Below are 15346 nucleotides of genomic sequence, written 5' to 3'. Positions count from 1 at the left end.
CACGTACCCTGCAAACATCCAGGAGCACCACAAAACCCTATTTCCACCTCCGCAACCTTCTGTACCCAAGAGATCCCATCTTGGGGCCTTTTCTGGAGCTCCGTCGGAGGGGGCATTGATCACAGAGGGCCTCTACGTCAACTCCATGGCCCCTCCGATGATGGTGAGTAGATTACTTCAGACCTTCGGGTCCATAGCTAGTAGCTAGATGGCTTCTTCTCTCTCTTTGGATCTCAATACAAAGTTCTCCTCGATTCTCTTGGAGATCTATTTGATGTAACTCTTCTTTTTGCGGTGTGTTTGTCGAGATCTGATGAATTGTGGGTTTATGATCAAGTTTATCTATGAAAAATATTTGAATCTTCTCCAAATTCTTTTATGTATGATTGGTTTATCTTTGCAAGTCTCTTCGAATTATCAGTTTGGTTTGGCCTACTAGATTGATCTTTCTTGCAATGGGAGAAGTGCTTAGCTTTGGGTTCAATCTTGCGGTGCTCGATCCCAGTGACAGAAAGGGAAACAACACGTATTGTATTGTTGCCATCAAGGATAAAAAGATGGGGTTTACATCATATTGCATGAGTTTATCCCTCTACATCATGTCATCTTTCTTAAGGTGTTACTCTGTTCTTATGAACTTAATACTCTAGATGCATGCTGGATAGCGGTCGATGTGTGGAGTAATAGTAGTAGATGCAGGCAGGAGTCGGTCTACTTGTCTTGGACGTGATGCCTATATACATGATCATGCATAGGTATTCTCATAATTATTCGCTTTTCTATCAATTGCTCGACAATAATTTGTTCACCCACCGTAATACTTATGCTATCTTGAGAGATGCCACTAGTGAATCCTATGGCCCCGGGTCTATTTTCCATCATACAAGTTTCCAATCTATTTTACTTTGCAATCTTTTACTTTCAATCTATATCATAAAAATACCAAAAATATTTATCTTATTATTATCATCTCTATCAGATCTCACTCTTGCAAGTGGCCGTGAAGGGATTAACAACCCCTTTATCGCGTTGGTTGCGAGGTTCTTATTTGTGTGTGTAGGTACGAGGTGACTCATGCGTGGTCTCCTACTGGATTGATACCTTGGTTCTCAAAAACTGAGGGAAATACTTACGCTGCTTTACTGCACCACCCTTTCCTCTTCAAGGGAAAACCAACGAAGTGCTCAAGAGGTAGCATGCCATATGTTTAAACTTGTATTGTAAGGCAAGCTTAGTTGGTCACCGAGCCGAACACGTTGTGTATGAGCCAGCCGAGACTCTGTAAGCCGCCGGGCATCAACCTGTGTATATAAAGGGGTGACCCGGTGGCGGGTTAGGTCAAGTAACGATCAATCGAGTGCTAGGTCAAGCATATTCTCTCCCTGGTCATCGAAACCGAAGCAATACAACCTAAAGCAGGAGTAGGCTTTTACCTTGTTGAGAGGTGCGGAACCTGGGTAAATTGTTCGTGTCCTCTGTCCCGTTTAACCCCTTCAAGCTAACTATGTTGCGATGGCTTCACATCTAAGTCCTTTTGCTAGGCCATCTGCCATGTTAAGTCCATGACAGTTGGCGCCCACCGTGGGGCTAGCGCACGGTGGTTTCGAGTTCTTGAAGGGCAGCTTCACAGGGTTCAAGGGATACGCCGTGGGCCGGATGACCAAGAGTCGTTGCGGCAAGCTCTACATCGACGATGTTGGCTGGGTCCCCAAGGCCGGCTCAATTGAGTACGGGTACTGGGTCCCCTTCGGCGGAATCCACGTCTTCATCGGCAAGATCAGTGAGTCAGGGCCTGAGCCGTATACCTGCACCAACACCGTCGAGACGGCTCAGCGCGCACGACCCGCCAAGGTTCAAGCTGCCGCGAAGCACGCCTTTGTTGGTTTCATCCATGGGGCGGATCTTGAGGAAGGATCTGTGTCCAGGGGAGAGACAGTAATCTGCTTTGATGGCGAGTCTTCAACTGGTGATACCGACTCAATGTATCAACTACAGGCCGACAGGCTTGGGGATTGTTCCGATGGTGATATTACTCTGGACCCCTATGAGCTGCCGAACAGGGCTGCAATCTTCATGGCCGACACACAACCGGTGCTCGGTTCGATGACCGACGCGGCTATGACCTCCAGCTCAACAGTTGCGGCGACGGCTGGTGCTAGTGGCTCTGTGCGCCCGCCGGCTCAGGTTCTGACTGAAGTGTTGGATGCTTGGGTGGCTTTAATGGGGGCGGAGGTAACCTCGGAGACTCAATAACAACATAAAGTGGATGTCGCGAGGCTACATGATGAGATAGCTTAAGCCAGGGATGAACTCGCGGCTGAGAATGTTAGGATGGCCACAGAATGAGCTGCTTTGGATGCCCAAGCACAACAGATTCAGGCAGAGTCTTTCTGTCTTACCTTGGATCAAAATGCTTCAAATGCCTCATGAGGAGGAGGCACTAGACTCGTCTACCTACAGAGTTTGATGCTAGGAATCTTTTCAACACGCCCGGGGCAGGAACCAGTGACCTGCCCGTGGTGAACTGGGCCGTTGAGACGCCCGTGGCCGGAGCGCTGGTTCAGCCACGTGCTGCAGACCCGCCTCGTTTGAATTTGACTCTGCCTCATCATGTTCCGACACCACCCGGTCATTATTCTAACCCTCTGGACAATATGATTGCCGCAGCTACACGATTGGCGACTCTCCCCGTTGAAGGCGAGTCATCGGTCGCGATGGAGATACGATGGGCCGGAGAGCTTCTTCAGACAGCAGGGGCTCAACAAGCGGCTTATTCGTACAACCGTGAACGGATTCATTCAACCCCTCATCCAAGACGGAGTTATAATTGCTGGGGAACGCAACAATTTCAAAATTTTCCGATGCACACGTAAGATCTATCATGGTGATGCATAGCAACGAGAGGGGAAGAGTGTTGTCCATGTACCCTCGTAGACCATAAGAGGAAGCGTTATGACAACACGGTTGATGTAGTTGTACGTCTTCATGATCCTAGTACCGAAAGTACGTCACCTCCACGATCTGCACACGTTCGGCTCGGTGACGTCCCATGAACTCTCGATCCAGCTGAGTGTCGAGGGAGAGCTTCGTCAGCATGACGGCGTGATGACAGTGATGATGAAGCTACTCGCGTAGGGCTTTGCCTAAGCACTACGATGATATGATCGAGGTGGATTATGGTGGAGGGGGGCATCGCACACAGCTAAGGGATCAATGATCAACTTGTGTGTTCTAGGGTGCCCCCTGTTCCCGTATATAAAGGAGCAAGGGGGAGGCCGGCCGGCCCTTGAGGCGCGCCAGGAGAGGAGGAGTCCTCCTCCTAGTAGGAGTAGGACTCCCCTTTCCTAGTCCTACTAGGAGGAGGAAGGGGGGAAGGAAGGAGAGGGAGAGAAGAGAAGGAAAGGGGGGCGCCGCCCCCATCCCTAGTCCAATTCGGACTAGAGGGGGAGGGGCGCGCGGCCCTGCCTTGTGTAACACCCACAATGCGGCTATATCTCCCACGTTCCGGAGCACGACTTAGAGGCATAGCAGCATGGTAGGTCTGTCGCAAGAGGGGTAATCTTTACACATCCCACGCACTGAATAAGAAAGGGATATAGAGTCGGCTTACAATCGCCACTTCACACAATACATAAATATATCATACATCATCCAAGGTACAATCAAAGGTCCGACTACGGAACCAAAATAAAGAAAGACAACCCCAAATGCTAGATCCCCGATCGTCCCAACTGGGCTCCACTACTGATTAAAGGGAAACAAAACAAAACAACCACCAAGATCTTCATCGAGCTCCCACTTGAGCTGGGTTGCGTCACCTACGCTGGTATCATCGGCACCTGCAACTGTTTGGAAGTATCTGTGAGCCACGAGGACTCAGCAATCTCACACCCACGAGATCAAGACTATTTAAGCTTATGGGTAGGAAAGGGGTAATGAGGTTGAGCTGGAGCAAGCACTAAGCACATATGGTGGCTGACATACGCAAATAAGAGCGAGAGGAGAAGCAACGCAATGGTCGAGAAGCTAGAAATGATCAAGAAGTGATCCTGAAACTACTTACGCACAATCATAACACAAGAACCGTGTTCACTTCTCGGACTCCGCCGAAAAGAGACCATCACGGCCACACACGCGGTTGATTCATTTTAATTAAGTTAAGTGTCAAGTTCTCTACAATCGGATATTAACAAATTCCCATCTGCCCATAACCGCGGGCACGGCTTTCGAAAGTTCAAACCCTGCAGGGGTGTCCCAACTTAGCCCATCACAAGCTCTCACGGTCAACGAAGGATATTCCTTCTCCCGGGAAGACCCGATCAGTCTCGGAATCCCGGTTACAAGACATTTCGACAATGGTAAAACAAGACCAGCAAAGCCACCCGATGTGCCGACAATCCCGATAGGAGCTGCACATATCTCGTTCTCAGGGCAACACCGGATGAGACATCCTACGAGTAAAACCAACTCTCAAGTTTCCCCGAGGTGGCCCCGCAGTCTACTTGGTTCGGACCAATACTTAGAGAAGCACTGGCCTGGGGGGGGGGGGTTAAAAGAAAGATGACCCTCGGGTTGGCCGACCCAAGAGAAGGGTAATAGGTTGTTAGGAAAATGTAAAACCAAGGTTGGGCCTTGCTGGAGAAGTTTTATTCAAAGCGAACTATCAAGGGGTTCCCATAACACCCAACCGTGTAAGGAAAGCAAAATCAAGGAACATAACACCGGTATGACGGAAACTAGGGCGGCAAGAGTGGAACAAAACACCAGGCATAAGGCCGAGCCTTCCACCCTTTACCAAGTATATAGATGCATTAATTAAATAAGAGATATTGTGATATCCCAACATATCCATGTTCCAACATGGAACCAGCTTCATCTTCACCTACAACTAGCAACGCTATAAGAGGGGCTGAGCAAAAGCGGTAACATAGCCAAACAACGGTTTGCTAGGAAAGGTGGGTTAGAGGCTTGACATGGCAATATGGGAGGCATGATATAGCAAGTGGTAGGTAGCACGGCATAGCAATAGAGCGATCCACTAGAAAGCAAAGATAGAAGTGATTTTGAGGGTATGGTCATCTTGCCTGAGATCCCGCAAGGAAGAAGAACGAGTCCATGAAGAAGGCAAACGGACGTAGTCAAACGAATCCTCACAACTCCGGACCAAAACCGAAGCTAACGAGAGAAGCAACCCGGAAAGAAGCAAGCAACATAGTAAACAACCATCACATAACATGGCATGATGCACAACCAAGTATGATGCATGTCCGGTTTAATGAAGGCATGGCATGGCAAAGTGCAGCAAACAATACTACAAATTAAGTGGAGCTCAATATGCAACAAGTTGCATATTGACAAAACACCACATGACTTATTTAGTTCTCTCTCGGTTATGTACTCATCAATATTCAATGTTTTTAAAACTGGCAAGAGGTGAAGCATAAGTAAACTACCTATCTAGACAAGTTTAAATGAGGCCGGAACAACAAGCAACAAGTCTGAAAAATCTCATGTGCAATTTATGGATTTGGTACTATTCTGCCCTAAACACAATTTTAGAGTTGTTAAACATGCAAAGCAAGTACACCATGTTAAAATGACATTTTTATACCCCATTTACATATAAAGTTTGTTAGGTTTGGAGCTACGGTTATTTAGTTATAAAATAAAGCATTTTAGCATGGCATTATGCGAAATAAACACAAACAACATTTTAAACATTTTAAACATGGATGAAAATTGCATATTATGAAACTATACAAGATTCTAAGCATTTTACATAAATAATTTATTTAATTCTGATGTATGATTAATTAGTTATTATATGCATGAACTCAAGGGGTTTTCTGTAAAACAGACGTTCTTGGGATAATAGCTAAATTCACAGATCTGAAAAAAAACACATTGGGCTGAATTTGGGTGGACTGGGCGCTCACCATGGGCCAAGCCCAGTCAGTGGATGCCGCTGAGGGAAGCTTGCGGCGGCCTAGCGGGCAGGCCGGCTTAGGCGCACTGGGCCTGTGCGTGGCCCACCTAGCGCACAACAGGGATCAGGTTCAGCGCCGCCCATCTCGTTCGACAGAGACAGAGAGCGGCAGGTTCAATGCAAGGGCGAAGCAGGGGACTTGGCGGCGACGCAGGTGGTCTCCGGCGAGGGACTTGGGTGGCGGGGAGCACCGAGAATGGTGGAGAGGGCTGGGACTCAACGGATCTGGGTGGCGATGGATCTTGGTGCGCCCGCGTAGCGGGCGGCTGCTGGCGCAGTGCCACGCAGGAAGGAGGGCACCGGTCATCGCGTTCGTCAGGAGCTTTAGGGGAATTGGCGCTGGAAGACGACGGTGGGGTTGTGGGGAATCTGTAGGGCGTCGGGGCCCCCTTGGCTCCGGCACGAGCGTGCGATGACGAGCGGCTGGGCTGGTTCGGGCACCTCGGGGAAGAATCATAGGAGGAGCCCAGCTTGTCCTTGTAGAGGAGGTCGAGGCGGTCAGCCACCAGGGAGACGGCTGGCGCGACGCCGCGAGTTGCAGACGACGCCGGTGCAGGGGCGACGCAGGGTCGGACATGAGGCGTAGGGGAGTTCCGGCCGGTCAGAATCCGGCATGGCGAGGTGGACGGGGCAGGGCTTGGGCGCCATGGTCATCTTCCTGATAACACGAGAGAGAGAGAGAGAGAGAGAGAGATGAGAGAGGGAGAGGGAAGCAGAGGAAAACGAGAAGAAGGCAGGGCAAGGAAGGGAAGGGAAAGGGACGGCGTGGTGGTGCTTGAGCACCGGGCAAGGTCGCCGGCATGGCGAACGACATCGCAGGGAGACGAGGTCGAGTGCTCCTGCTCGGGGCCTCGGCAGCAACTTGGTGGGATCGAGGGGAGGAGTGGAGTGCTTCGTGGAGGAGAAGGTGGATTTGATTGGCTTGGCACAGAATGCAAGGAGGAGGAAGGCATCAGGTGGCGGCGCGGATGGACTGATGGGACAAGCGGGCTAGATTTTAGGGATTAGTCTAGGTTGCCACTATATATAGCAATAGGATTTTTTGGGTAGGTCTAATCCGGTCCCTCCGATCGTAATCGGACGATGGCGAATAAAATAGCTAGGGGTCCAAAAGAGAAACCGACGATGATTTAGGGATGTTTGGGGATGATCCGAAACCAACGGTGACGACTGCCCGGGTCGGTTCCGGGATAGCTTTCGGACGCGCACGCGAGGAGGGTCGCGGGCTGACGAGAGAGGTTAGGTTGGACCTGGCGGTAGGTAGTGGGCTGTGTAGACGGTCTATCAAGGAAAGAGAGGGAAATCCCAGCAACAGTTTTCGAGACCGAAAACGTCCGACGATTGACCGTCTATAATGCCGCTATAGTTACCCGTTGGGGCACCAAACGAACTCCGAACGCGATGAAACTTGGCAGGCGGCCTACCTACAACATAACAAGACCACATGCCAAATCTCATCCCATTCCGAAAACATTTTCCGCCACTTATAAAATAATATTTTGGAGGTGCCGCGGGTGCGTGCAAGTGTGTCTGGGCTAAGAACGGACAACAGAGAGAACGGGGAGACCCAGACGGATGCAAGTTTTGAAAAACATGATGATTCAATGCACATGATGACATGGCAAGAAGCAACACGCAAGCAGAATGACAAGGCAACAACATCGAATAACTGGAAGACACCTGGTGCAATGGTCTCGGGGCGTCACAACACTCCACCACTATAAGAGGATCTCGTACCGAGATCTAGGATGGCACTAGAGAGAAAACGGAAGAGGAAGAGGTAAAACAAAGTTGCTTCTTTGACAAACGAGTGAAACCAACCAACCATGAGTGGTTAAACAAATTTAAAGAAGAAAACAACAAAGATGAACAAAGTTGAAAACACTCCGTTAGAAAAGATGAACAAGGAACATTTCTAGAACCTTGTAGGTTGAAAGACATAATAAAAAGGTTGCAATGGACTAGAAGTACATGCAAGCATTCCGGTAGAAACGAGATGTACAAGGAACGATAACGATTAATTACAACAACACTCCGGTTGAAACAAGATAGAGAAGGAATAAGAATGATATAATTTGGGCAGCACTCCGACTGTAAATGGAAGGAATTGAACATGAACTTGACAAGATGAGAGGATACTTGATGAAATCAACAACACACTGCCTCCGAAACTATCGAAAGAATGGCACAAGGGTTAAGAAAGATTTTAGACAGCACTCTGGTTGAGAAGGGAGGCAAAACGTGATAAGATGAGAGAACTTGAATGAAGGACACAACAGTCCGGTTGAATGGATAAGCAAAAGAAAGAACATGATCTTCACAAAAAATGGGTTGATGGGTGAAGAGAGAAACATCACAATGCCTCCTCCGGAATGAAAGAATAGAAGTTGGATCGTTGGAAAGGAAAGAATTGAGAAGAAAATGACAACTCCTGCCACAAATGATCTTGGAAGGCACCCTTCCAAGAAGGTTATAACGGAGTTGTTGGAAAACCAACCATGAAACAAATAAGCTTGTAGTGGGCTTATGGAAAACGTCTCAAAATTATGAGGTGAAATTCTTCCACTAACAAAAGCAATAGATTGGATTGAGGTCAACAAGGAGATGACAACTCCTTTCGCCAAGAGGATAGGAGAAAAACTTGGATCATTAGTAGACACCACAATAAGCAACATTCCTTAGGGAAGGATTTAGGTGAAATATAACCCAAGATAACTCCAACTAAGTGATTGATGGATTGAGAAGAGCTCATGCTCGAGGAAATTGATGGGTTTAACTATCTCATTCTTGACAACTGTTGAATCATGAAACATGAACTCAAATTATCAAGAATGACATAACACCACCTCAACTGGTACAGTAGAAAGAATTGCATTTCGGAATGCAAGAAGAATACTTGAGCTCCTCAAAACAAAATATGTGTTGAGCACCCTGTTCAATTTTGTGTAAAGCTTGGCGGGTTATGACTTCGAGAGAAATCTTGATGAACAATTGAAGAATGAAAATAATCCTTGATGAGACACCATGTTGAGCCTCCATGAAGAACTCTGGTAAGAAGTGAAGGATGAAAAGAATAAGATTGAGGCCTTGCAATGATTTAGATGGATCTTCGTGATGATATAATTGAGAGAGCTTGGAACTCCGGGAAAAGAAAGATGATCAATTGAAGAAACCAAGAATTTTGATGAACCTCTGGACTAAGGAATTGAATTTACTTCATGAAACAAGAATAAGAATTACATTATGCTTATCCTTCACCAATTTAGATTGATGACAAACAACGGATTTGGCATACTACTTATTTTCGTTGAGAAGGATTAAGAAAGATATAGCGCAATCTTGAGAAAAGACTTCAACGATCCGCCAGTAAGATTGGAAAGAATGAATGAATTGATATGATAACCAAGGAATAGAACTCTTGAATGAACCACCGTAAGAATTGAAAATGAACAAAGAGAAGATAAGAAACACCGGGAATAATTTGAAAATGAACGAAGATACTTAAGGGAATCAAGATGCAAGAGAACGAAGAGATCCCGAACTGATTAGAGAATACTTGAATGATGCCTCGGTAAGATTTGGAGAAATGTGAGCTGAAAGCTGGAATGAATACTTCTGAGATGATGGGCTATGGAGAATCAATCTGAGAAGACTCTTGAATTGCTCCGGATGGGTGAAAAGAATTCTCACAATCGAAAACAATTATGAGAGGACGGCATCAAGCTATAACCATGAATCTTGAAGAGAATGGAGCAAGGTTTAAGAGAAACTCTTCTTCGGTCTTCCAATGTTGAGAATGATGATGAGAACCACCATGACAATTGATGAGACACTCCGGAACAATGAAGAATAGAAATGTCGAACCAACGATGAAAATGTTTTGAAAGCGATCTTGGAGAAGGAATATGACCGATGATAATTCATTCTTACGTCAAACTTTGAAAAATAATTTGAGAATAACTCCGAAATTTTTTTAGAAGAGTCAGGTAAGATCCCGGGGAAAGACCTGTGGGTTAGGGCCCACTCAAGACAAATGCCGTTGAATGTTTAAAAGAGATATTTCACCATTTGATTTAAATGTCTTGAATGAGATAACAACCTCGAAATAACTTTAACGGATCGGGAATGTAACCGTGAATCTTCTGAGATATCTTCAGCACTCCGGAACAATTGGATAGCGAGAAATGGATGATTAAGAGGTGCACCGGCATGAGAAGACATTTGAAACAAGGACATGATATGATCGACCAAGCTTGAATTGAATCCACCAGAGAAGAAAGAGAACGAATCATGAAGAACTTGAGGATCCGTTAGTATCTTCCTGAGAATCACCGGATACGAACATTGACGGAAAAAATGGAGATACTTCCCAGCAATAAAATGATACTTGATTAAGACATCTGATTCCTTGAAGAAGAGGGTGGGAGGGCAGGAAAAACAAAGACAACTTGGGACGGATGAAACAAATAACGTCGAGAGGACTTTGAGTTGATCTTGCAGATGTTGAAAATGATCGGATCCACTTGAAGAGAAACACGCCGGTTGAAAAAGGATTGACATGCCAATCTCGATTATCATGAAGGATTAGTATTCACATAGAAATGTGAGAACACCTCTTAGAAAAGGTATGGAATCAACACTTGACTTCATAGCAACTCGAATACCAAAAACCAAAACAAAACAAAGGATTTGGCTTGAAGAATAAGCCGAAAACAAACATATGATAGACCCCATATCGTATCATGTGTCTATTGGAAGGATATCCTACGATATACTTGAATTCCCACTTATAAACTCCCGAAATTTTCTGGTTATGCAATTAGGTGTTGGGGATACAGGGGAAGCATAATATCTCACCCAAACTAACAATCCCTACATCCAGCTGTATCCATCCTTCAACACACAACCAACAAACCTTCGGAAATCGTTTACCTCAACCTTCGAAAAGCATCCGCTATACGAGTTATGGCAATACTCCCGAACTCCCGCCCCAGTACTGGGTGGCGTCGAGGTTATCTCACCAACAACTGCATAAAAGAGATTTTCGATGTCGGTGAAACTCAGGTATTCCAGAACTGCAACGATAAAATTGTCACGATAACACCTCGGAGTTCAACTCCCCGGGACACTGCCACAACCCATAAATGTCAAGAGGCACCAAGAACAATGTTCTCGTCACAAAACCATCTGAACGATTCCAAGATACCCGCGTGATCCTAATTTTTTTGTGAAATTTGAGGAGAGAAGAGTCAAAACTCTATGTCAGGAGGCCTCACTAGAGCGATGAAGGGGCTGAGGAGTAAAAAGAAACCTACTCTCCGATATATATAATCCTAAGACTCAATACATTTTGTTCTAGACTCAACAACGTTAGCGATTCGATCAAGCAGCGGGCTCCTAAGTCAGGGAAGGCTCTGATACCAACTTGTAACACCCACAATGCGGCTATATCTCCCATGTGTCGGGGCACGACTTAGAGGCATAGCCGCATGGTAGGTCTGTCGCAAGAGGGGTAATCTTTACACATCCCATGTACTGAATAAGAAAGGGATAAAGAGTCGGCTTACAATCGCCCCTTCACACAATACATAAATATATCATACATCATCCAAGGTACAATCAAAGGTCCGACTACGGAACCAAAATAATGAAAGACAACCCCAAATGCTAGGTCCTCGATCGTCCCAACTGGGCTCCACTACTGATCAAAAGGAAACAAAATAAAACAGCGACCAAGATCTTCATCGAGCTCCCACTTGAGCTGGGTTGCGTCACCTACGCTGGTATCATTGGCACCTGCAACTGTTTGGAAGTATCTGTGAGCCACGAGGACTCAGCAATCTCACACCCATGAGATCAAGACTATTTAATCTTACGGGTAGGAAAGGGGTAATGAGGTGGAGCTGCAGCAAGCACTAAGCATATATGGTGGCTAACATACGCAAATAAGAGCGAGAAGAGAAGCAACGCAACGGTCAAGAAGCTAGAAATGATCAAGAAGTGATCCTAAAACTACTTACGCACAATCATAACACAAGAACCGTGTTCACTTCTCGAACTCCGCCGAAAAGAGACCATCACTACTACACACGCGGTTGATTCATTTTAATTAAGTTAAGTGTCAAGTTCTCTACAACCAGATATTAACAAATTCCCATCTGCCCATAACCGCGGGCATGACTTTCGAAAGTTCAAACCCTGTAGGGGTGTCCCAACTAAGCCCATCACAAGCTCTCATGGTCAACGAAGGATATTCCTTCTCCCGGGAAGACCCGACCAGTCTCGAAATCCCGGTTACAAGACATTTCGACAATGGTAAAACAAGACCAACAAAGCCACCCGATGTGCCGACAATCCTGATAGGAGCTGCACATATGTCGTTCTCAAGGCAACACCGAATGAGACATCCTACTAGTAAAACCAACCCTCAAGTTTCCCCGAGGTGGCCCCGCGGTCTACTCGGTTCGGACCAACACTTAGAGAAGCACTGGCCTAGGGGGGGGGGGGTTAAAATAAAGATGACCCTCGGGTTGGCCGGCCCAAGGGAAGGGTAATAGGTTGTTAGGAAAAATGTAAAACCAAGGTTGGGCCTTGCTGGAGGAGTTTTATTCAAAGTGAACTGTCAAGGGGTTCCCATAACACCCAACCGTGTAAGGAACGCAAAATCAAGGAACATAACACCGGTATGACGGAAACTAGGGCGGCAAGAGTGGAACAAAACACCAGGCATAAGGCCGAGCCTTCCACCCTTTACCAACTATATAGATGCATTAATTAAATAAGAGATATTGTGATATCCCAACATATCCATGTTCAACATGGAACCAGCTTCATCTTCACCTGTAACTAGCAATGCTATAAGAGGGGCTGAGCAAAAGCGGTAACATAGCCAAATAACGATTTGCTAGGAAAGGTGGGTTAGAGGCTTGACATGGCAATATGGGAGGCATGATATAGCAAGTGGTAGGTAGCGCCGCATAGCAATAGAGCGATCAACTAGCAAGAAAAGATAGAAATGATTTCGAGGGTATGGTCATCTTGCCTGAGATCCCGCAAGGAAGAAGAACGAGTCCATCAAGAAGGCAAACAGACGTAGTCGAATGAATCTTCACAACTCCAGACCGAAACCAAAGCTAACGAGAGAAGCAACCCGGAAAGAAGCAAGCAACATAGTAAACAACCATCACATAACATGGCATGATGCACAACCAAGTATGATGCATGTCCGGTTTAATGAAGGCATGGCATGGCAAAGTGCAACAAACAATACTACAAATTAAGTGGAGCTCAATATGCAACAAGTTGCATATTGACAAAACACCACATGACTTATTTAGTTCTCTCTCAGTTATGTACTCATCAATATTAAATGTTATTAAACATGGCAAGAGGTGAAGCATAAGTAAACTACATATCTAGATAAGTTTAAATGAGGCCGGAACAACAAGTCCGAAATATCCTCATGTGCAATTTATGGATTTGGTACTGTTCTGCCCTAAACAGAATTTTAGAGTTGTTAAACATGCAAAGCAAGTACACCATGTTAAACTAGGCATTTTTATACCCCATTTACATATAAAGTTTGTTAGGTTTGGAGCTACTGTTATTTAGTTATAAAATAAAGCATTTTAGCATGGCATTATGCGAAATAAACAGAAACAACATTTTAAACATTTTAAACATGGATGAAAATTGCATATTATGAAACTAGAAAAGATTCTAAGCATTTTACATAAATAATTTATTTAAATATGATGTATGATTAATTAGTTATTACTAGCAAAAGGGCCTGTGCGTTGCAACGGGAAAAAATATAACACGTGGTTCAAGATTTTACTAACCTAACCACTGACTTGCATATGTCTAGTTCTTTCAAGCATTAACTCTGCTGCCATGACCTCTAAGCTCTCCTCACGCCGCCTCCTTCTTTACTGGGTCTGTCATTGTCGGATTATACCCACACCTCATCCTTTGTTTTGTTTATTTCCGTCATTGCCACATTATAGCTACACCTCACCCGCTGTTTTTTATTATTTTCGAAGAGGCTTGTTGGTTGTCTATTTGAGGCCATATATAAATTAGTGGGATCCTGTGTATATTTGCGAGGTGGTACTACTAATTTTCTTTTTAGGAATAGATGGTACTATTAATCAATAAAGATTATTTTATAGTACCAAAAGCTGGCCCAATAAAGAGAATAGTAAATTGGATGGGTTGAATCATAGGACATGGCATCCCGTGCCCGTCAAATAAAGAACACTTTCCCCTAAACAAAAGTGAAAGAAAAAGTGTTTCTTCTAAAAAATGGGAGTCTGTGCCCGCTACAGCCAGCAGCCGCCACTGTGCCCGAGCGAGCGAAGAGAGGCCGAGCTCTTCCTTGGGATGCCATCTCCGCCGCCTTCCTCTCACCTCCGACCGGCGAGCCCAACTGCCACTGATAACCTCGCGTCGTCGCCCTCTTCTATCATTCTATACCTTCTCCACTCCCTTCCTTCCTCTCCTTGGTCCTCTTCTTCTCCCGTCTCTCTCCTCCCTCCATGCAGGAACTCAGCCGAGCTGCCATGGCAGTATAGCTTCGCGGCCGCCGCCCTCTTCCCTTCCTTTCCTCCTTCCTCTTCCTTCTTATCTTCTCCTGTCTATCTCCTCCCTCATCTCTCTCTCCCCTTCCAGTGCAGGAACCCAGTCGAGCCGCCATGGGAGAGAAGCTTCGCTGCCATCACGTTTTGCTCCAGATCCACGCCATGACGCCGCTTGTGTGTTGGATCCGTTGGAAGCGATGCACCAGCCATCGTCCGACTTCATCTGCTCGCCCCCTGAAAGCCCTGTGGGAGTGCTGCACTACCATCACCCAATTTCTTTGCCGCCTTGATGATAGATCTGGGTCGGCGTCGACCGTCTGAACACCCCATGCATTGCCGCCACAGCTGCATCTGGCCCAGACGCGGGGGATGCATGCCATATGGGCTGATGCCCAAGCGCGGAAGACTGCCCAGGCATGGAAGACGCATGATTGAATGGGAGTCCCTAGTCAGCGCTTCAGGCGCCAGGGATGCTCCCTGGCGCCCACGCGCTTGTCAGTTGGGCCAGCCTGTTAGTGGTGTGCAGTCCTCGCTCGCTCGTTCGAGCTGCTCTGCAGCGCCATGAGGTACTGTAGCGGCAAAGCACTTAGCGCCGCTGGTGCAAAATTTCGAAAAACAGTTCATGAATTTGAAAAAACAATTCATAAATTAAAAAATAGTTCATGAATTTGAAGAAAGCACAAAAAATTGAAAAAATACGTGAGATGGAAAATAGTTATCGATTTTGACAAAAATTTCACCAAATACGAAAAAAGTTCATTGAATTTTAAAAAATCATCGA

This window comes from Triticum urartu, chromosome 7A, assembly GCF_056163025.1.
Source record: "Triticum urartu cultivar PI428250 chromosome 7A, HENAU_Tu73, whole genome shotgun sequence".
NCBI classification, from domain to species: domain Eukaryota; kingdom Viridiplantae; phylum Streptophyta; class Magnoliopsida; order Poales; family Poaceae; genus Triticum; species Triticum urartu.
This window is presented reverse-complemented; position numbering follows the sequence as displayed.